Source organism: Cydia fagiglandana, chromosome 17 (assembly GCF_963556715.1).
Source record: "Cydia fagiglandana chromosome 17, ilCydFagi1.1, whole genome shotgun sequence".
Classification (NCBI taxonomy): domain Eukaryota; kingdom Metazoa; phylum Arthropoda; class Insecta; order Lepidoptera; family Tortricidae; genus Cydia; species Cydia fagiglandana.
Window position 1 is genome coordinate 2,560,150 of NC_085948.1, and position 22,979 is coordinate 2,583,128.

Genomic DNA, 22,979 nt, shown 5'->3' on the forward strand with positions numbered 1-22,979 from the left:
GTATCTGCCCATGGGGTTCAATTTTATTTTATGAAATTGCTACAATAAAAGTGTGGTAATTGAGAGGTTTAAAGCTTTTATTACATGAATTTTGCTGTATTATAGTATCATCATCGTGAGCTAGACGTTTACGCTTAATAGTTATTTCTTTCAGTCGATATTTGATAATAGTTCTTACGCATTTCAGTAGTTGATTATTTATTAGTTGTACCACTTGTACCTACTTATGTCACATGTTAATGTTTTTAATTTAGCTTCAAGAACATTTCAAGACGCTACTTTTATCTTTCAGTTCGACATCCAAGTAGAATACACAATTAGGGCCCTTCATTACATCACTCCAATAACACCTTTAATGCAACTCAACCTGCATCCCATTTTACACCTTATTGGAATATATTAAGATCAAAAATTGCCTGCCGCAGTTTCATATCTTTTAAACTTATCAGCGCCAATATAGGAAGAGCTTTCAGTGCAATGGTGTATGTTTGATATTGAAAGGCGTCGGCGGGTCGGGTTAGAGTGGGAGGGTTGTATGAATAGGGCGTTGTGCGAGCGGGACGGGCACAAAGGCGCCGCTGCGCGCGCGCCGGACGCCGCCGGAATGCCTAATTAAGGGCGCATGCGTGGTGGGGTGAGGGGTGTGGAGCAGTGCGCGCGGAAAGTGGGGAAATTATCGGTCCCTAAGGCATGCCTGAAGGTCATGGATGACTGTGTCCACAAGGTGTCCACCGGAAAGCACCTCCACGTCATTGCTTCAAATGCTAAAGTTCGAGGCCTTTTGCTGTAGGTACCTCCAAATTTTGCTGTGAGCAGCAGCAGATAAGATGAAGCACTGTAGGCCTCGCAAGCGCGCACACAGCAGCCTATCTCTTTCTCATCATGCTATTTAAGGTTATTTCAAGTGTCAAGAGATACACCGTTCCCAAAATGAAAATGGAAAGCCTATCTCTTTATAGTTGTGGATTGCGAGTATTGCGCCCTGATGCAACTGCAGTAGTGGAGAACATATGTAGGTATTAGGTACTCCAGAGAATCCAAAATTGTGAGTTCCTACCGCAAGACTCTCTGTATAATGGTTATCACCTGGTCTTTTGGAGTCTATAGTTTGCATCTGTAACGTCCAGGCTCCGTTGTGTACTGGGTGGCCAAATGAAACAACTGTTATTACTCATGTACTCCGCCAGCGGGTAGTTCTTTGCGTCGTACTGTTTAATCATTGTTTACTGTGTAATCATCACAGCATCCTCTGCGATCTGCGAAAATATGTTCGGTTAACCGCCGTTAACCCCCGACCCAAAAAGAGGGGTGTTATATGTTTGACGCCAATATCTGTCTGTGGCATTGTCAGTGGTGGATTTGCAGTCTTTGTCGCCCTAGGCCCCAGAGGGCTTACCGCGAACCACGTTCGACGTGTTGCCTCTTCATCGCACTTGTAAATTTGTCCGTAAGGTTGACAGGGAGGCAACACTTCGAACGTGGTTCGCGGTAGGCCCCAGGCCCTGTAGCCGCCCCTTTCAAGGCACCCATAATATTGACTACATTTTGAGGAATTTCCTATTACCATCAGCGAATTTTTTGTCACAATTTTCCGCCCCTAAATATCAAATCAGCCACTGGGCATTGTAGCTCTCCAACGGAGGGGCCGACCTCGATGCGGTTATTTTACGTGAAAGCGAGTTTTTTTGCGGTGGTTCTTACTGCCTTTGCTATGTTTCATAGAAATCGATCCAGCAGTTTGAAGAGCATTTTTGGCATAAAACTGAGTTTTTGGCATATACCGTAGAGGTTTTTTAAATTTTGAATTTAAGTTATCTTTTGAGAAGTTACCGCAAGTAATTGTGTTAACTATCTTTATAAATACAGAATGGGTGGCCTCCTAATGACCACAGCAACACAATAAGTGCTTATGACGAAACAATACGTAGGTACCACTGATTAGGTGTTCCGGTCACAAAGCACAACATCAGCTTATCACCCCGACTTTATCGGGTAAGCGGAAACTACTTTCCTTTAACCTTATAATTCTAATGATAATTGCATCCTTCTATGAAATTAGTTCAACTTTGAATACAGGGCAATAGGCATATTGCATCTGGTATATAATTTTAGGAATAGATAAGCATGAATCGATTGCGCCATTCCTGCTTACCCGGCAATCAGCTAAAATCACATGCTATTTATTGCAACGTCTGTAGAAGCAGGACCGTCTTATACAAGCCCCCTACTCTGTCTGTTCTCTTTCACGGCGCAGCAACTAGTATCATTTCTCTCTCCTTGCTCTTTTAAAAATGCCGTTTGTCAAAAAAGGACAACCATACTGTTGACAAGATGGACTTCAAATCCAAGTGGCCCCTTTTTAGGCGACCCAGGTTGTGCATGTGTGCGTAAAAACGTATATGTGTGCTCTTTTAGGGATGTGAAAAGTCGATTTTAATCATGTTATATATCGAAAAACGCTACACAGCGGAACGAAATAGCGATTAATTGAAGCTTCAATATCTTCGTTAAACATAAGCATAATTGAAATGCTAATGGATAATGAATATATTATGATGTAATAAAATATTTCAATTATTGCGGACCACCTATTTTAGTAGGTATTTATGTATTTTAATTAAATATCTGAACTTTCCCTTGGTTTTCTCCTGGGGCGTGACTATAAAATTGTGATCTGATAACCACAATAAGAATAAAAGCGTTTTTGTTCATTTTAGGTATAGTTAAACCTTTGAAGTAAAATTAAAATTTGCAAGAAATGTCGATAGTTTATCGATATGACTTTATCGACATCGCTACAGCAAAGTGGGCCGCTTTGTTAATCGTACACTAAACAAAAAGTGGTCCCACTAGGTACTCCCACTGACAGCTCGCTTGGAAGGCATTTGTATATATTCTTATATCTATGGTCTTAAACTATCCTGGGGCTCTTGGGCTTGGTAAAGAAAGCGAATTAAAGTAATATTTTCTTCTCTACTATGATCTTAATACTGTTACTATCTGTACATCGGGGCCCCCTGAGGATGGGGGCCCTGGGCACGGGCCCTGTGAGCCCTTATGGTAAAGACGGTATAGTGTGTAGAAGCGTTAAAACGCTCGCACTGGGCCCCGACCCTTCTTCGGAATCGTAATTAAAACGTCAGATATGGCGGCGCGAGCGCAACTCGATCGACACATGCAAATACACGCTCAACATGCTATTGTGTCCGTCTGTTGTTGAGCAAGGCTACCTATTATAACAATAATCCAGATCCAACCTATATTTACATTACGTCCCACTGCTCGGCACAGGCCTCCTCTCATGCGCGAGAGGGCTTGGGATATAGTCCCCACGATGGCCCAATACGGGTTGGGGACTACACAAGTACACCTTTGAACTTCTTCTCCGAAAAACAAGTGGTAAATAAGGTAATATATGAATATGACATTGAACAAAGATCGTCTGCTTTTCCCTAAAAATCTATATTTATTGTTAGAGTTTTTGTTCACAGTTTTTCATTCGCATTTATAATACAAGTATGAATACATACAAAGTCACAGGTGCAACATAGTGCACAATAAATTCACACTATGTATTTTACAATATAAACCCGTCCACTAAACTAAACAAGGAACTTTCAACTTAAACCCCACGTCGTAAAGTTCACTATAGAACGCAGCTCTTCTTCGCATACCGCTTTTTGGTTGTAGTTGGTATTTTATGAAGGAAGTGCTATTGAAACAATAGAACAGTCATTTTGGCGTGTCCAGATATGGGCACGGAATGTATGGGAAGAATAATAATGGGCGGCGTGGCTTTAGATCTTCGTGCTATTCCGATTGCTGCCCGAGTGCTATTCAGAATAACGTCGAGACAACTGTCAACATTGACGTTTGACTCGTTCGCCTCAAATCTGACGAACCCTCCGCCAAAAAGCCTCCATGCAATCGAAGTTACGCTCTAATCGAAGATTTTAAAACTAAAACTATAAACTAAACTATAAACTATAAACTAAACTCTTGAGAGCGAGTTTACAGTTTTAGTTTCGCTTCATCTCGCTCTAATTTCTTTGTATTAAAATTTTATAGCAAGGTAATCTTGTAAGTACCTACCTACTAATAACTAAGGTATTGAATTCATTTTGGACGATAGTAGGGAACTTTTGGCGTTTACGGTACCTAAGGACATTTTTTTTACGTGGAGTAATGCATTTAGGCATTCCGCCTAGCCGGGGAACTAGGACGGATATGTCGGACTCGTGGCCAAGGGGCCAAATACCGACTAAACCCTCCACGGTATGCCCGTCTCGCAGCAATAGTGACGGTGAACACGGGATCGCAGAGCATTCTACCGCGAACACCGCCTGCTCCCGACAGCCGAGGCTGTCCCCTCCTTGGACCCGAAGGCCCTGGAGCCGAAGCTCCCCCTCTCGAAGGTAGGGCGACACCACACACTAATCCCTCATGACAACCTTCACGCCGGGAGGAGATGGAAAAACCCCGGGTTCCACCTCCTCAGGTTGTCTTAGCGATTTCTTATAGACTGGGAGGTTTCCTGTCCGTAGCACCCCGGTACCTAAGAACCTAACTTGCCTACCTTTAAATCGTTTAAGGCTGTTTAATTTTGGTAGTACCCTGTATAAGACTTCAACGCGCGTTTTTCAACAATATTATTATATTGTATTGTGGGTATCGTATGAATTGATATATGTGGGTATTCTCAGATTTGAATAAATCAGTCTTTGTCTCGAACTTGTGTTTGACTTACGTGTCCCAATGCATAACATGGCGCAGCCGAAGGATTTCTAAATAGAACCTTGTTAACGAATTAGTAGTATCGGAATACTAATTGCGATTCGGACTTAAAAAGTGATTTGTTTATGTATTGTGTGTTCACGCCGGGCGTAGATATTGTGTTACGCTACGTCTTACGTAGGCGAACAACGCGCGAACGCGGCGCGGCGCGGCGCGGCGAAATCAATCCTTTGATGCCCATAGAAGTGTCCTACGTAAGCGATCTCGTTGCGAACGCGGTGCGGCGCGATTTGCACGCGAATGTCAGGCGGCGCGGCGCGGCGCGGCGCGGCGGCGGCCGCTTTCGCCGCGCCGCGCCGCGCCGCGTTCGCGCGTTGTTCGCCTACGTAAGACGTAGCGTTACCGTTGAAAAATGGAATCGTTGTTGCCTCCACCGCCGCCATTTACTTTTTTGAACAATGAACAAAATGTAATACACTTTCAATTTTATTCCTTGTAAATTATCTAGTTATTATGAAATGAGCTGTAGATTAATTTTAAGTGAAATTACATGATCCTATCATTATTACACAAAATCCTATAAATGTCAACTATAGGTATTCCTAATTTAAAAATTCACTAAATTACGTAGATACCTACTTTACTTTTTCTTTCACAAAACTTTGTATTTATAATTAAACTTAATTGATAAGCGTGATTAGCAAAAAAATAATAATAATAATATTGTAATCTTTTTAATTAAACTTGGTTCCTATTAAATAAATAATAGGTTATTATCAAAGTGAATGTAAGCAAATATTAATTATGCATGTGCCATAGGCAAATATGTTATTTAAGTACCTAGTGTTAAAATTTAAATCTTCTTTAAAAATTTGAAAAAGGGGAATTGTGGGTATCGTATGAATTGATATATGTGGGTGTGGGTATTCTCAGATTTGAATAAATCAGTCTTTGTCTCGAACTTGTGTTTGACTTACGTGTCCCAATGCATAACAGTATATAATGATATTGTTGTTCTATTGTATAATATAATAATAATTCAGCCTATATACGTCCCACTGCTGGGCACAGGCCTCCTCTCGAGCGCGAGAGGGCTTGGGCTATAGTCCCCACGCTAGCCCAATGTGGATTGGGGACTTCACATACACCTAAACAACAACCTAAAGTAAATAAGTACCTATATAAGTGTTTTTCAACAGCCTAAAGCTAAAGTAAATAGATTAAGTACTTTTTTTAACTTTTGTACTTATATGAAACCCATTTTTTATATGGTTCCCATTCCCACTCTAATAATTATGTTTGATATTTATTTTGGAAGACATGTTACGTAATTTCCTCAAGCTTTGTAACAGTAATTAATTTTGTATTGTATGTACTTCCTGTACCTTGTGTACAACATCAGGAAATCCTGTCCCAAATAAGGATTTCCTGTAGGTAAATACAGTTTTGTAACTTAGGTGGATATTTGGTAATTCTTGTGTACAGTCCCCATCAGATATATCGAAGCGGTCAAGGTGCGCACAAATATCTGAACACGCCTCCATTGTCAAGGCTTTAGAGTGCGTGTTCAGATATTTTTGAGCACCTCGGCAGCTCCGTTATATCTGATGGCGACTGTATAGGGGTAACATTTATTCGCAAAGACATATTCAAGTAATAACTAATCCTAACCAACGCTATACATTATGGCTCCCAACAAAAACAATCCCTGTTATTTGCGAGCTATTTCCACCACCATTAAACTAAAAACCGAAAAGCTAATTGCGCCGACGACTGAAGACAAGGGGAGGGGGGAGGGGGGGACAATTAACTGAATTTGCCAGGAGGGACAAAAACGAATCCGTCACTGGGAACCTGGGGTGACCATGTTATATTGGGACTGCGGACAAACTAAAGCGCTTCGTACACCTTACTTAATTCAGTCACTGACGACAGGAATGCAGCTATACGTTAGACATAATATCTGCATCTCACTTCTACGTTTTGCTGCATCCGTGTCGTCAGTTACTGAATTAAGTAGGTGTGTGAAGCGCTTAAAAAGTCGCGCAGCGCAACCACTTTTATATTAGGAGACGAAAGAGAATTAATTCTAGGATGAATGAATTTTCCCAAGTATGAAACCTGGGAGCCTAACGCGAACATCAAAAATCAAAAGTTCCTTAGGTATCTGCCTCCACTACTCGTGCTGCAATTTCGAGCGATCTACAAACTAACCAAAGAAAGAACTCGAATAACATTGCGTGATTCAAAAAATGGCAAAATCATTTTTCTCTTTCGTATGAACGTCGCGTCGTCGTCTCGTTTCGTGTTTTTAATTTTCTTTATACTTACTTACTTAGAATATAAAATGTGTAAATGTAGATCCCGGTGAAGGAAAACATCGTGAGAAAACCTGCATACATCTGCGAAGAAATTCAACGGTGTATGTGAAGTCCCCAATCCGCAGTGGGCTAGCGTGGGGACTATAGCCCAAACCCTCTCGTGCTTGAGAGGAGGACTGTGCCCAGCAGTGGGACGTATATAGGCTAAATTATTAATTATTATTATGAAATTATTATAGATGTAGGTCAAGCAATGCTCCTACAATTTTTTTTGTTAGTGGTCACCCTAATCGCTATAATTTGAACGGAATGCCGGCGCGGGCGCACGCAAAAACTATGATGTGCGCAGCTGAAGAGGCTTTATACTGTAGGTATATTAACTGATCGTAGACTTTATCTCGTTCCAATATGGTTGACTATTTAGTGGTCAGAGTTTACCGCGAAAATCGAAATTTTGTTATCTGCCTCTCTATCGCTCTGGCATAGGTATTCGAACGATAGAGATGACGAACTTTCGATTTTCGATGTTCGTGGTTGTATATGTATAGATGCGCAAGGACGGGCATATATTTATTTATTTTGGATGGACCACTGTATTAACGTAATCTTCAAGAAAATAACGTTCTCCCATCTTACCTGAAAGCCGTCAACACACTTGCAACCCCTTCAAAATTATTCCACTTTGTTTTTTCCCCGTGCCCCGGACGCCAGGCGATCGCCATTATTTAAGCGAAATTGAACTTTACGGAGTCCTGCGTAAGTCCCTATTGCATCGGCGAAGCTGACGGCTGAAGCCGTCGTTGGCGCCCGTGGCAAGACTTTCCGATGACGGCCATAGCCGTCTCTGGCTGTCAAAACGGAATTTCTCATCTTTTTTTGGTAACCAAAGAACGTGCTGCAGATACACATCAAGAAGTACACGGGCAAATACTATGACTTTATAATATGATTTTTTGCATTAATCGTTTATCTCGCAGTTTTCGCCGATTAAACTAATTGTGCTTATTATAATAATTGCTGTTGTCAACGGGCCGCCGGGAAATTGCCTCGTTTTTACTTTAATTAAGAACTTGTTGTTGGCATTTGATCAGTTATTTTGAGGGTAGTTCTGGCCGCCAGATAATGAAGGAAGATGCCTTCTTAAGTAGGGGAGGTAGGGGACCGGGGACCATTGGGTAGTCGGGAGGCTCGGGCACCCCCTTGTAATAAATCCTGATAAGAAGTCCTGGATAAGTTTAGCTCAGGACACGTGGCGTACTCTAGAAGAGAGGGCTACATTGAGAGAAAAATCATCACCAGGAATTAAAAAACAGTTCTGTACTGGGGAAAAAAATGAAGATTTAGTAATAACTATGGACGTTTCACTATTTCTGTAAAGTTTATTTATTTCTACAAACAGCTCAGTAATTCCAGATATAATTTCAACAAACAGATAATAGAACTTGCAAGAACTAATAGAAATTGCAAAAGTCAATTTGTTCCTATTAGTTGACTCTCCTTGTCCCCGGATTAAGTTTATTTTTGTAATTCTAAGTGTGTTTTTGTTGTACTTTTTTTGCTCAGTGTATGCTCAGCAGTGGGTGATAAAGTGCTGATGATGATGATGATGATGATGAAATACGCTTTACGAATTGATGTCAGTTGACAGTGTGAGCGACCGACGGTAAAAAGGCGTTGTTGTTATGTTGGCATTCTCTCATTTAACAACAAAGTTGTTGTCGTTGAGTCTCATGCGCAGTTTATATTTCACATTAATCGTCTAACCATATATGACTAAGCCATCACTCAATAATTGAATTACTGCAATTATAGGTTCAAGCCCAGAATAACTAATGTCCTATAATTGCACTAGACGATTAAGATGGGTTAATGTCTTATTGTTTCATGACAAACGTTACTTTCTTGACGCCACCATATTCGTAAAATTAATTCTAAGAACGAGAAAAATTATTGTAAGGTACGTCCACACCGTCCACAATAACCGTAGTTAGTACCTTGCGAGTCAAGTCAGTTGTTTTGTGACCACTGACCGGGGGGGCTACCGCGAAAACCGAAATTCGCAAATTGTGGGGATCTTTTTCTTTCACTCCAATGAAGGCGTAATTAGAGTGACAGAGAAAGATGCCCGCAATCTACGAACTCGAAATGGTGCCTCCAAACGTCACCGATAATCGTTAGCGATTTGAGCGGTACATTAGGGATTTGCGTCATTCAATCGATCCATAGAACTTAACTTAACTTAACTTAACGTCAAAGGCATCGGCGCGAAGAGTCCGAGCCCTGAGTTTGACACTGGACATATTCGCTAGCGTGTGCGTAACTTTACTTTCTATGCATCTCGCTCGTGTTGGCATATTAGTGCGAGCGAGGTAAGAAAGTAAGTTATGACACTGGACATATTCGCTAGCGTGTGCGTAACTTTACTTTCTATGCATCTCGCTCGTGTTGGCATATTAGTGCGAGCGAGGTAAGAAAGTAAGTTACGCAGACGTTAGCGAATACGTCGGTGTCAAAATTATTCTGTGTTCGTGGTAAGGCTGGTGTGGACGCACCAAAATACAAATACTTACCGTAACAACATTGTTGCTTAGTTAAACTCATACATGTACAGTCGAGTGCATAAATATTTATACATTTTTTCACCTTATTGCAATGGGTTAAGGTGAAGAGATGTATACATATTTATGCACTCGACTATACCTTTAAGTTAATTGATTTAAATTGTCTGACCATTTCTAAGTACAGCATTATCCCATAACCTGAAGTAGTAACGTAGCTTTTGAGCCTTAATTGGAGGTATAATGGGGCCGATTAGATAATAAATAAGATTTCCGTAAGGAAATGGAAAATAGCATGATAATTTATCAGAAATAATGTGGTTAGCTAACTAGTAGCTAAAGTAACTGTAAAGCGTGAACTCAATTTTTTTTTATTTGATTGCTAAGCCGAATTTCTTATATTGTAAAACTCTTAGAGAATGGCGGACTTTGACGATTACTAGTACTAGTAGTAGTAGTAGGTGGGTAAGTGGGTATTGAAACTGAGTGCTGACTGTGTATTATTATACCATCATCGATATTTAATATGCATAGTCTCCTCTACAGGATTAATAAGTACATCAGGCAACCTGCAATTACAAAATCAATAAAACGAATCTACATCTACAACTGCACCAACAAGATTACACGCACATTAACACAGTTTGAAATCAAAAATGCATCGGCATTTTTACATCCTTTTGAAGAAGCTATTTTCGACCTTGTATCGCATGTCTTAAGATCTACATTGTATTGCTTTAACACACAGTAGTGTTGGTACTAACAACGTTTTGGAACCCATAGTGTTGGACTCACGCTGGGAGAATAGGTGTTAATGCAGTGTCCCGCCGCGCCGGGACTTCACTACCGTGGGCAAGTTTTTGTTATCTGTACGCGATTTAAAATTTTTTTTTTTAATGTGGTTTTTGACAGGCGTGGACAGAAAACTACGACAATTTTTTTTAACTATTGAATTGAATGATTGTCAAAGTCCCAGTAGATCGTATCATGCATTTCTACGGGATTGAAGAATAAGAAACTTTTTCAACTTTTTGGAAAAGGGACTCCGCAACTTGGACATCTGTAGTTTCCCATCTTTGTACTTTTTCACCACGACTTGTTTATAGCTTTTAACAGATTTTCTCCACATCTAAAGGCCTTGCCAGATTTTAATATAGTCGCACCAATAAAAGTCTGCAGCGGATTTGATAGCCCACGCTGCCCACGCAGTGTTATTTGTACGTCATAATTTCATAGTAGTTTGACGTTTAAAATGACACTTGCACTGCGTGGGCTGTCAAAATCACTGCAGACTTTTTACGGTCTGACTATAGGCTCATTAAGAATCTTCCTTCAACCAACCACCGTGTGTGTCAAATGCGCCGCACAATGGGGCTCCATAGCACGTCGGCGGGTGATGGCGCGCATGTCAATGCTAAAGGCCGGGACACACCAGATGCATATGCATTTTTACTAGAGATGCAACGGATAGTTGTTTTTGCCGGGTACCGGATACCGAATATTCGGCCTGACTATCGGCCGAATATCCGGTATCCGGCCGCCGAATATTCGGCCAGCGGAACTATACCTACATTTCGGTTTTTCAGGTGCGCATTCTGCAGGTTTCACCTGTTTCCTAGTAAACGTTCGCGCGGACTCATTTCTAGGTTCGAAATGAGTGCGCGATTGGGTAATCATTGCAAATTTTGAATTCTTACTGTAATGTTTTTTTTTACCTGTGTGTTTTTAACTACAATTTGTGTGGAAATACTTATTCTCTTCTTCGATTTATTTAGAACTAGGTTGGAGTATAATTGAGAAATGTTAGTTATTGGATGACATTACTTTCCTTCTGTCTAAAGGTAGGGACAAACTGAGTCCTACGCAACGCAAAGTATGCAATACATTGTGGAATTTGGACCCTGTATTTTGTATGCATAGAAATATACTTGCATCTTGCATGCGTTGCATGACAAGTATGTTTCTAAGCATGTAAATTACAAGGTCCAGAGTTCATAGAGTTAGACGAAGAAAAGTCTGCAGCGATTTGATAGCTCATGCAGTGCATGTGTTATTTATACGTCATAATTTCATAGACGTTTGACGTTTAAAATAACACTTGCACTGCGTGGGCTAACAAAATCGCTGCAGACATTTCTTGGTCTAACTCTAATGCATTGCATACGATGCTTTGCGTGGACTCAGTTTGTCCTTACCTCTATCCTATCTGGCATGGAGCATAAGTGTAGCTCAAGCTTAAGAACGGTGCAGAGAGAGCGTGAAGTTAGTATTATTCATGAGTATCGGTATTATTTCATGCAGGTATACAGCTAGTACAATCACGACTGTTCCTAGGGTACCTTACCTACCTACTTACCTAGGAAGTAGGAAGATACTACTACACCATCATCGGCATATGGTGTCAAGAGATCTGGGGGCCTAGCAGTGGCGGAGCGTCCTTAGAACTTGATTCCCATCGGCTTGTCTGATATTCAGCCTCTTGGGCCATTTTCTTTAAACTTATCAGGATTGGCAACTCAGCTACGGCTTGCCTATGAGCAATCTAGAGGCGCCGCCACTGGGGCCTAGCCAAGGTGACAATCGTTTGCAGAAAACCAAACAAAACGCTAAGATATATGTAAATATAATGTATGGAAATTATAGCGTTTCGTTTCGCTTTTCCAGATTAATTTTGACAGATAAGTTTTCATTTGTTAGTTCCAGTATAGTAGGTGTAGTAACCATAGGCACCATAAATGTTTGTTATGATGTATGTAAGCTGTCGTCGCCTCAATACTCGGTGACCTTAGGGGCCGAACCGAACGGAACAATAGCTTATGGAGATCACTGCCTACAGCTACTTTATACTTACTTGAACATGGTATAGGTACATACATTACCTAAGTAAAATCAGCATCAAATAGATAGCGACGGCATAAGTGGCCAAATTTGTCGTAACACGGCCTTTGTTGCTATAGAAATAAGGATGTGGATGTGTCCTGATATATTTGGCCACTTTAGCCGTCACTATCTAATTGAGGCTGACTGTATCTATATAATTATTAGATGTGCCTGACGAATGTATGACATAACTAACAAAGGTCTTCATCCCTCTACAAATAAAATTGTGTCATATATTTTGTGTACGACCGAAGGTTCGGTTTTGGCCAAAAAACTATCAATCCTTTCGAGTCTTTCGACCGCGCCGAAAGTGTATTTTCAGGGGTGAAAGTTTCGGTTCATTCGGAACATTCGGTTTCGGCAAAAATCCGGTTTCGGATATATTTCGGTTGTTAAATGTAATACGCCAATGATTTCAATAACATTTTCTTAATATGTACTTAGTTATTTACTATTACCTTGCTTAATTATCACAGTTTGCTGTGTAAGTACATAGCATACAGCTTACCAAAATAAATTACAACCCAAATTGGACTTTAAATCCATGCGATATGGATTATATTCCCGCAGAGGTGTTACATTGCAACGCTAGTGTTAATAACAGTGTAAAATATTTCTCAACTTTGTCTCACATTACTGTTAAGTTGTTTATGAGTAGGCATCTAACCTTTTTAGGGTAACCACATACCTCAGTGATATAACACATTTAATAACTAAAATCAACTCACTCTACTTTAATACTTGATATTCACAATAAGTAAGTTTAACGATAAAATACCACTTTTTATTTCAAACCGTTATGAAATCTACATTTCAAATATTATCACCCTTTTTTTCTAATTTCCTCTCAACAAAGGATTTTAGGGTTAACTTTGTTAAAACAACGCAATAAAGTCATACCGACGGCGGTTGCGTTTGTAAAGAACAATCAAGCTATTTTGGACCTTTTCTTATCAACGTTAAGGTTCTAAATGAATGGATGTGTTAAAACACATGGTACTTTAGTAATGATATACAATATTGAACTTTAATTACATACAAATTAAGTCCAGGATAGGAGTTGTAGTGTAATAGTTGTTTAACGCTTATTGTTTCAAATTGCATTTACAACAAGAGCTTTGTTACAACTTATATTGTGGGGTTTTCAGTTGTTATCCAGGAACAGCTGTTATGGCCTTATTGCGCTGTTCATTTGTTTTGTTCATCAGAAGGTCGGGTTGCGTACTTGCGTAGGTAGATGAATAGAAGCGATTATATCCAAATGTTGCCGACAGCTGTCTTTTAGAAAAACGTGCAAGAACACTAGTTCTAGATAATTACGATCGTAATATTTATACTGATACAATTTTATTTTTCGAATTGCGTTTAGCGATGCATAGAGGTAATTGTCGTCTAAGAGTGACATTCCATTTCCAACTGCAGCTGCAATACTGTTCATTTTACTATGGAAACGCGTCGCTGTCATTGTCAATTTCCATAGAAAATGAACAGTATTGCAGCTGCAGTTGGAAATGGAATGTCACTTTAAAATTTGGTGAATAGAAAGAGTTAATTCTATTCAATAAAATCGCAATTTCACCGTAGTATTTCCTAAAAAAAATTCCCTGAGATACGAAAACGTATGGAATTTTGGGAACTCAACGAATAAGGACATGGAGCTCTTCAAACTTGCCATTATTATTAAAATCTGACGAAAGAATATCAACATCAAATAAAAAATCGGCCCATTTGGAAAATTTCACCATTTTTTAACCTTTTCAACAGCACAGTAATACTAGTCGTATATTAGGGCCCAGATTTGTAGACGCCGACGCTCGAAAGACGCCAGATGTGGGGGGGGGGGGGGGGCTTATAAATAAAGCATTTAAACCCATTATTTTAGTTCTACCCGTTATTTAATTATAGTTAGCATAAATTGTATCACGAATAACAATGATATATAGCAAGAGAGCGCTTTATATTTTGACACCTGCCGTAGGACCTGTTTGACCGGACCATTTTTTTATTTTATTTAGAACATGGCCAGAGAGAAGATATACTTATTAACATACATTCGTTATTATACTACATATACATTATGTAGAACATACACACATACATACATTATACATTATGTGTACTGTCTGTTGGGTTGAGAATTTTGTTGCTTCTAAATATTTTAGCCATAAAGGAAAGTTTTAACTTAAAATATTTCAAAGCTCTACTTAATTTTTTTAATGAGAGTAATAGAGAAAGATCCCCGCAAACATGCGAATTTCGGTTTTCGCTGTTGGCCCCCTGACCAAAGTTTCTGTTTCTGTAGGTTTCAGGTCACACATCAGGGTGCTTAGCCAACGTGCCAATCGTCTCTCTCTATCACTCTTCCATATTAGTGCAAGAGTGACAGATTTCGTTCGCTATAGTTCGTTTTTTTTAGCATTAGAAATAAGGTAAACAATCTTGATGTTTCTTTTAATTGAAAAACACATTTTAAAAATAAGTTACGGCAAATATGTAACACTTATGAATCTAATACGATCATTTATAATCATCTGCTTTCATAAGTAATAGTTACTGATTTTTAAAAAGCGTTTTTCAATTAAATGACATGTCAAGATCGCTTACCTTCTTTCAAGTTCTTTCTAATGCTAAAAAACGAACTATACGGAGCGTCAACGATTGGCAAGTTGGCTACGCACCCAGAGTTAAGAAATCCCCATCAGTGCGCTAGCTGCGAGGTCTTGATATAATGGTAGCGGCTTGCTCTTCACAATTATGTACAATTAAGCTATCATTAAAGGTTTTTCTCGTAGGACGCAATTAGTCACGCACGCGGCGCGCGCGCAGGTCCGCGGGAGGGGGAAGGGCCTAATTAAATTGGCTCTTATAAGGCCCGAGAGGTTTTGATCGATCGTCTAGATCAATGCTACGTCAATTAGGTGGGAGATTTATAGCGGATTCGTGATTCGCAGTAAAAAAAAATAGGAACACACATGAGACTTCTAGATCTAATTCTAGATTGAATGTCTCACGGAGCCTCCAACAGAAAACCGCTTTCATACAAGTTACGCTCTAAACGCTAAGTCAAACGTGGCATGAAGATTTGAATAACATAAACAATATATTAATTAGTTACCTATATCTAAGTCTGGTATTAGTTTAGTGTTGCTAAAAATTTTAATGCAAATAAAATAGAGCGATAGATCGTAAACGTTACCACAGATAACAAATCTAATGCCGGCTGTACACACTCGTCGAGACACCCCGAGACAGGCCGAAAACGAGAGTGTACATTTTCAAAACCGAGTTCGGCTTCGCAAGTCATATTAGAGCGTTCCATGTTCCTAATCAAAAACATTTGGCGGAGTCGCCATCGTCGGATACGGCGAGGAGGACTATACCGGGTGTGGTCTGTAACATGAGCATTTGACGACCGGTCTGGCCTAGTGGGTAGTGACCCTGCCTATGAAGCCGATGGTCCCGGGTTCGAATCCTGGTAAGGGCATTTATTTGTATTTTGATACAGATATTTGTTCCTGAGTCATGGTTGTTTTCTATGTATTTAAGTATTTATATATTATATATATCGTTGTCTGAGTACCCACAACACAAGCTTTCTTGAGCTTACCGTGGGGCTTAGTCAATTTGTGTAAAAATGTCCTATAATATTTATTTAATATTTATTTATTTATGAGCAAATAATTAAAACATAGATTGTACTCCTCAAACGGTGACACTTTTGTTCAACAACTTTTAAAAATTATGAAGTATTTAGACTCCCTATTTTTCATACAAAATAAATATCATATTCAATGGACGCCATCGCCACGCCATATCATTGTGATTGACGTTGCTTGTCACGCCTTAAACATAACAAAATTCGCGATACATTGCGTCTTTGAATAACCTTTATTAAAAGTGTATTAAAAATCAAACCACAAGTTATTTTTAAAAGTCGCTGAACAAATGTTGATTAGTATGAGGACAGCACAGCCTACAGTTAAATGTTTTGCTCATATTACAGGCCACACCCGGTATAAACTGCTCCTATTAGGTCGGATCGCGCGGTGACAAGACTCTTGGCGAGAGGCTCTCGACGAGTGTGTACGTGTACAGCCCGCATAAGGGTTAGGTAATATATAGGTAAATATATATATATTCTAATAACAATTCTCTACACCTACATTCATTCACCACAAAGCGCACATTTCAAGAACCCGATCTTCCACGTACTATTGAGTCTAAAGCCGGCGGTATTATTTATCGGGCGTCTAATTGAAAGCAATTAAAGCCCGCGTGGGATTACGAATGGCCGCTAATGGCCAAGATAAAGGCCATTAACTGGAATTCGATTAAACTCAACACAAAGCTAGAGCGATGAAAACAAATGCGTGGTTTTAGATCAAGTTTCAGTCAAGTGTTTAAGAGTTATTATTCTCTTTATTTATTTTTCATCTTAAGTTAGGTTATTTATAATATGAATATAAAAGTAAAATATAAATACACTTACAAAACAATAAAAAATACATATAAACGCATTATAAAAAACCTAACCTAGGGTGCCGCCGGCAGCGGGGCAGGGCCCAAGCTGCCGGTGGTCAGGGCCGCAGAGAGAGGAACCGGCGCACTATCCGCGCCGTGTCCAAGATCACCGCCTTCTGCATCTGACCCTTGATCCAACCACCCAGCGAGAGTCTCTCTAGGTGTTGGTCGAGACTCTTCGCTATGAGACCGTTCGCTGACACGACTATAGGAACAATGATCGTCGAGTCAACATCCCACATGGCGGTTATCTCGTGAGCTAAGTCTAGGTACTTGCTGGACTTGTCCTTCTCGGCCTTCATGAGATTCTAAGAGTTATTATTATTACAAGAACGCGCCGTAATAAAATAAAGCGAGTAGAGTCTGTGCGGAAAGAGAAGAGTATGTATTGGGCTCCATACATTCCACGACTCTTCTCTTTCATACAAACTCTACCTATATACAAGTTTTGTAAATAATTATGTCAAACTTCTAACAGGGCGAATATTTAAACGGTGGTCAGCATAGGATCTATAAGAAGTAGGTATGTTGAGTTAAATTTTGCTTGGAAATACAATGAAAATATTATCTAATATATTAATCCGGCCCGGACACGGCCCGGTCTAACTTGAGTCATGCTTAAGTTTCAGATTCCAGCTTTTTAAAAGTAACTATCAACGCTTGTTGTCAGTTAATATAAAAGGCTCGTATTTATTGTATTTTGTAATGTCATGTATTGTTGTCTGATTGTTATGTCTCGTAATGTTTGCAGTACATTGCGGCTCGGTAAATTTTCAAAAAATAGTTACGGGGTCATTAATTAAGTGAAAATTAAAAAAAAAAAATTCATTACTTAATGAATAGTGATTACACGGATAAATTGTATATCTGATTTACACACTATCTTAGGTATATAAGTGTATTGATTGTGAGAGAATGTTTCAGAATGTCGAATGGATAAATAAAGTTATAACTTTGGTCATTGTTAAATAGATATGCATCTATTTAACAATGACTTATTATATTAGCCACCAACGGCGACTACCCAATTTTATTATCACTCAAGTTCCGTTGCTAAAGCTATTTAAAGCCCCAAAGATCCGGGAACTCACTTTATTAAGGCAATTAAACGTCTTCTCACGTTTCAATCTCCATCCCATTTCTTTAACGCCTTTCCTGTCTAAAAAGCGACTAAAGGGTGCTAATACTGCTAATCTAAAAAAATACCTCCAAACTAAAAATTATTCTATTTCTATAGATGTAAAGTTTATTGTTGCGTGTGTTGAAACGCAGGTAATAAACTTTTAACATGACATCACGAAATTAAAGAGTATTAAAACAACATGCGCGGGACAATGAAGGAGCGGCGTCTCAAAGACTTCAAAGGTGGCGGCGCGTTTGATGGTTGCCGGCCCACACGGGCGTTGCATGCATGCGATAGGGCAATAATGGGTATTGTTGTGGAAAACTAGTGAATGGGCTGGAAAATAATATTGGAGGTAAGATTCTTGGGGCCCGATTCGGATTTTGAAATAGACATCAATTAGGATATCTTTTAGACATCACCAAGATACGATAACGATATGTTTACGATCTAACCCGTCAAATTTGACATTTGCGCGATTCTGGAGATACTCTTGAACGATTTCCACAGGATATGACTTAGAGATCCAATTCACATCTAATAGATATCTTGCTCTATCTAACGTAAAAGTGACATTGATTGCGCGAATTGCGCTCCAAAAGAGAACCAGTTGATATTTAAACTATAACGTATCTAGAATGGATCTAGTACGTGTCGTCTCTTGTGAATATCTTGAAGTTCGAATACGGCAGTTGGGCAGTTTGCGGTGGTATCTTAATTGTAATACAGCTGCAATAGATATTACGAAAGACACATGAAGGTCATGAACCCAAAACGATCAATTGCTATTAACCAATTGTCAAGGTATACCTACAGTTAATGTATGCTAATAACATCTTTAACAAATATTGGGGAGTATTCAGAAAATAGTGAACTTTGTTTACCCACTTAGCGTTGCGTAATAACCTATAGTTTTTTTTTGCATTTGAAATAAGGTACATTGTGCAACATGGGGCGTAAGTTGAATATTGCAAACGAGTGTAAGTTAAATCGTGACGGCTTGCCGGAGCGATTTATAGACTAGAGATTGCAATATTATTACGCCCCGAGTTACACACAATGTTTTTCATCACACTTGCGATACAAAAATTAAGTATAAAGACAAAAAACTGTTAATTATGGCACTAGAAACTTCATAACTCCCTAGGGAGAACGCTTTTTCTATAACTCCCGCTAAACCTGCGTCCAATTCCACATTTACTGAGCGAGTGTGATGAAAACAATCTCTTTTAACTAATTGAAAAAATAAGTTACGGCAAATATGTTTAACATTTATGAATCTAATACGATCATTTATATTCTTATGCTTTCATAAGTAAATACCTAATAGTTACTGATTTTTAAAAAGCGTTTTTGTATTAAAAGACATGTTAAAATCACTTATCTTCTTCCAAGTTCTTTCTAATGCTAAAAAAACGAACTATAGTATATAAAGTATATTGGCTCCGATAGCTAACTACTCATCTTATTGACTTTCACAATCTGAGCATGACATAATTCCAATTGAAACATATGTAATAGTTGCAACACTGGTTGTTAAAATATAAGTGTTATTACACTCGTTATCTAGTTAGCAGTTGGATAACATTATTTATTGCAGTGAAAGTGAATCTAAACGGCCTGATGGCAGGCGAGATTGCAATTAAAAAAATGTACTGATTGTTTTTGAACTAGGTTTCCGGAGATAGTAGTATTTTGTTATATCATTCATTAAATAGACCTCTTACGAATTTTATCTACACATATATCATACTTACTTACTTACTGCCGTGGCGCAGCGACCCGAAGTGGATGTTGGCCTCTGACACTAAGGAACGCCATGCTTCTCTGTCTAGCGCCGTTTCTGTTCAATCGACGGCACCGAGCTCGTTCAGATCTTTCACAACCTCATCGCACCAGCGATACCTAGGACGCCCAAGCGATCGTCGACCATCCGGACCCGGATCCGGGTCCGGATGGTCGACACATACAGTGGAAACTGGATAAGTGGAATCGCAAGGGACCGGCTGTTTAATTCCGCTTATCCAGGTTTTCCATTTATCCAGTTTTCCACTTAACCAGGTTAAAATAAAATGTTTTCTCACTTACAGAGGCTCTCGCTAACAGAGGTTGTGGATGCTAGTAATGTCGCTTATAGAGGTCACGTATAGGTAGTATGGTCAAATAAAAGATCAAGACTTAAATAATTACACTGAGATTGTAATTATTCTACAAAGCGTGGACTGTGGCAAACTAGACTGGACACTGATATATTCACGCGACTTCCCACTTTCATAGTATGTTATAATTTTTAATTTATTTATTATTATTAAGAGATAAACACTTGATTTTGCGCTTAGGCATTGCTTGTCTAACAGCACGGCACCACGGCTAAAAGAACCAAACTGAACGATGTGTGATCTCATACAAAATACGTAGTTAAAACACGAACCATAATGTTAACGAAACAAACTACCCTCCTTGTGACGGTTTATTAAAAAAACAAATTTTATAACGCCGAGCTATTTCACTCATAGAGGTTTCGGAGAAACCTGCTTCCAGTTACAGAGGTAAAAATAAGAAATTTTCGAAAAAATGGATTCCGCTTATAGAGGTCCCAAAATTCCACTTATAGAGGTAATTCGTTGCCAAGGGACTGGAACCGTGAACTTGGGTCCACTTAAAGAGGTTTTCCACTAAGCCAGGTTCCACTTATCCAGTTTCCACTGTATATCATAAAACCTCTATTTTGTGTTCAAACCTAATATTACCTTGTATAGCTTAAATTAACGGATGACTCACGCTAGACCGGGCCGGGGCCGGGCCGAGAGTTTCCGGCGCTTCGTTTTCCATGGAAAGCACCACGTGATCACCGATCAGCCGTCATAAAAAATTACATGTTGGACGCCTCGGCCCGGGCACGGTCCGGTCTAGCGTGAGTCGTCCTTAATACTGTATTACACATTTATAGCTCTATGATAGAGCTTTCTTCATAAATGATCAAATCAAAATTTAATTACTGCCTTCAGAATTTTAATTATTTAATTAAGCTCATATTTTGACGACCAGTCTGGCCTAGTGGGTAGTGACCCTGCCTGTGAAGCCGATGGTCCTGGGTTCGAATCCCAGTAAGGGCATTTATTTGTGTGATGACACAGATATTTGTTCCTGAGTCATGGTTGTTTTCTATATATTTAAGTATTTATTATATTATATCGTTGTCTGGGTACCCGCAACACAAGCCTTCTTGAGCTTACTGTGGGACTTGGTCAATCTATGTAAGAATGTCCTATAATATTTATTTATTTATCTATCTATCTATCTATATATATAAATGCAAGTGTCCTGACTGACTGACTGATTCATCAACGCAGAGCCGAAACTACAAAAGCCAGAAAGTTGAAATTTGCACACCAGATTGCATTTATAAAGTGTACAAGAGATAAGAAGCGATTTTGAGAAATTCAACCCCTAAAAAGGGGATTAAAAAGGGGATGAAAGTTTGTATGGGGTTAAAGTTTTCTTTTAAGCTAGGAATTTGAAACTTCGTAAAAAGATATATTATTAAAATACAAGAAAACTAATTCCAGCGTTTTTGAAAATTTATCCCCTAAGGTGGTGAAAAAGGGGTTGAAAGTTTGTATGGATATCAAAAAAAAATTCAAGTGGTGGACTTGAATCTTTGTATTTAGGGATATTATTAGAAGACAGGAATAGTACATTGTGTATTAAGGGCGGGAAATAAGAAATTACGAACGAGTGTCAATTTTAAGCCCGACGCGAAGCGAGGGCTTAAAATGTTCACGAGTTCGGAATTTCTTTACCGCCCGTGGCACACACAATGTTTTTCATCACACTTGTAAGGAAAAAAAGGAGAATTAATAAAAACAAACTTCTGTATAAAACACTTTTCCGCCCTAGGGCGAAAATTTCAATTTCCCGCCCGCAAGCCCTACGTGTAAATAAGTGTTTTTCATCACACTTGCTCGGAAAAGATTTTTTCCGCCCTAGGGCGAAAATTTCAATTTCCCGCCCGCAAGCCCTACGTGTAAATACATCTTTTCCGAGCAAGTGTGATGAAAAAGTAATTTCAGCGTTTTGTAATATTCATCCCCTAACAGGGTTAAAAAGGGGTTGAAAATTTTAATCCATTACAAATGCTTTGAAACTTCTTAGAAAGGCATAATAGACGATTACAAAAAAAGTGATTGCAACGTTTTTGGAAATTCAACCCCTAAGGGAGTTAAAAAGGGGATGAAAGTTCGTCTTCGGGTGCAAATTTTATTTTAAGCTAGGAACTTGAAACTTTGTAAAAAAGTATCAAATTCAAATACAAGAAAACTAATTTCAGCGTTTTAGAAAATTCATCCCCCAAGGTGGTGAAAAAGGGGTTGAAAGTTTGTATGGATATCAAAAAATTTTTCGAGCGCGGGACTTGAATCTTTGTATTTGGGAATATTATTAGAAGACAATAAAAGTAATTTCAGTGTTTTGTAAAATTCATCCCCTAACAGGGTTAAAAAGGGGATGAAAGTTTGTATGGGGTTAAAGTTTTCTTTTGAGCTACGAATTTGAAACTTCGTTAAAAGATATATTATTAAAATACAAGAAAACTCATTTCGGCGTTTTTGATAATTCAACCCCTAAGGTGGTGAAAAAGGGGTTGAAAGTTTGTATGCATATTAAACATTTTTTCGAGTGTGGGACTTGAATCTTTGTATTTAGGGATATTATTAGAAGACAGGAAAAGTGATTTCAGCGTTTTGTAAAATTCATCCCCTAACAGGGTTAAAAAGGGGTTGAAAGTTTGATTCCATTACAAATGGTTTTGAAACTTCTTAGAAAGGCATAATAGCCAATTAC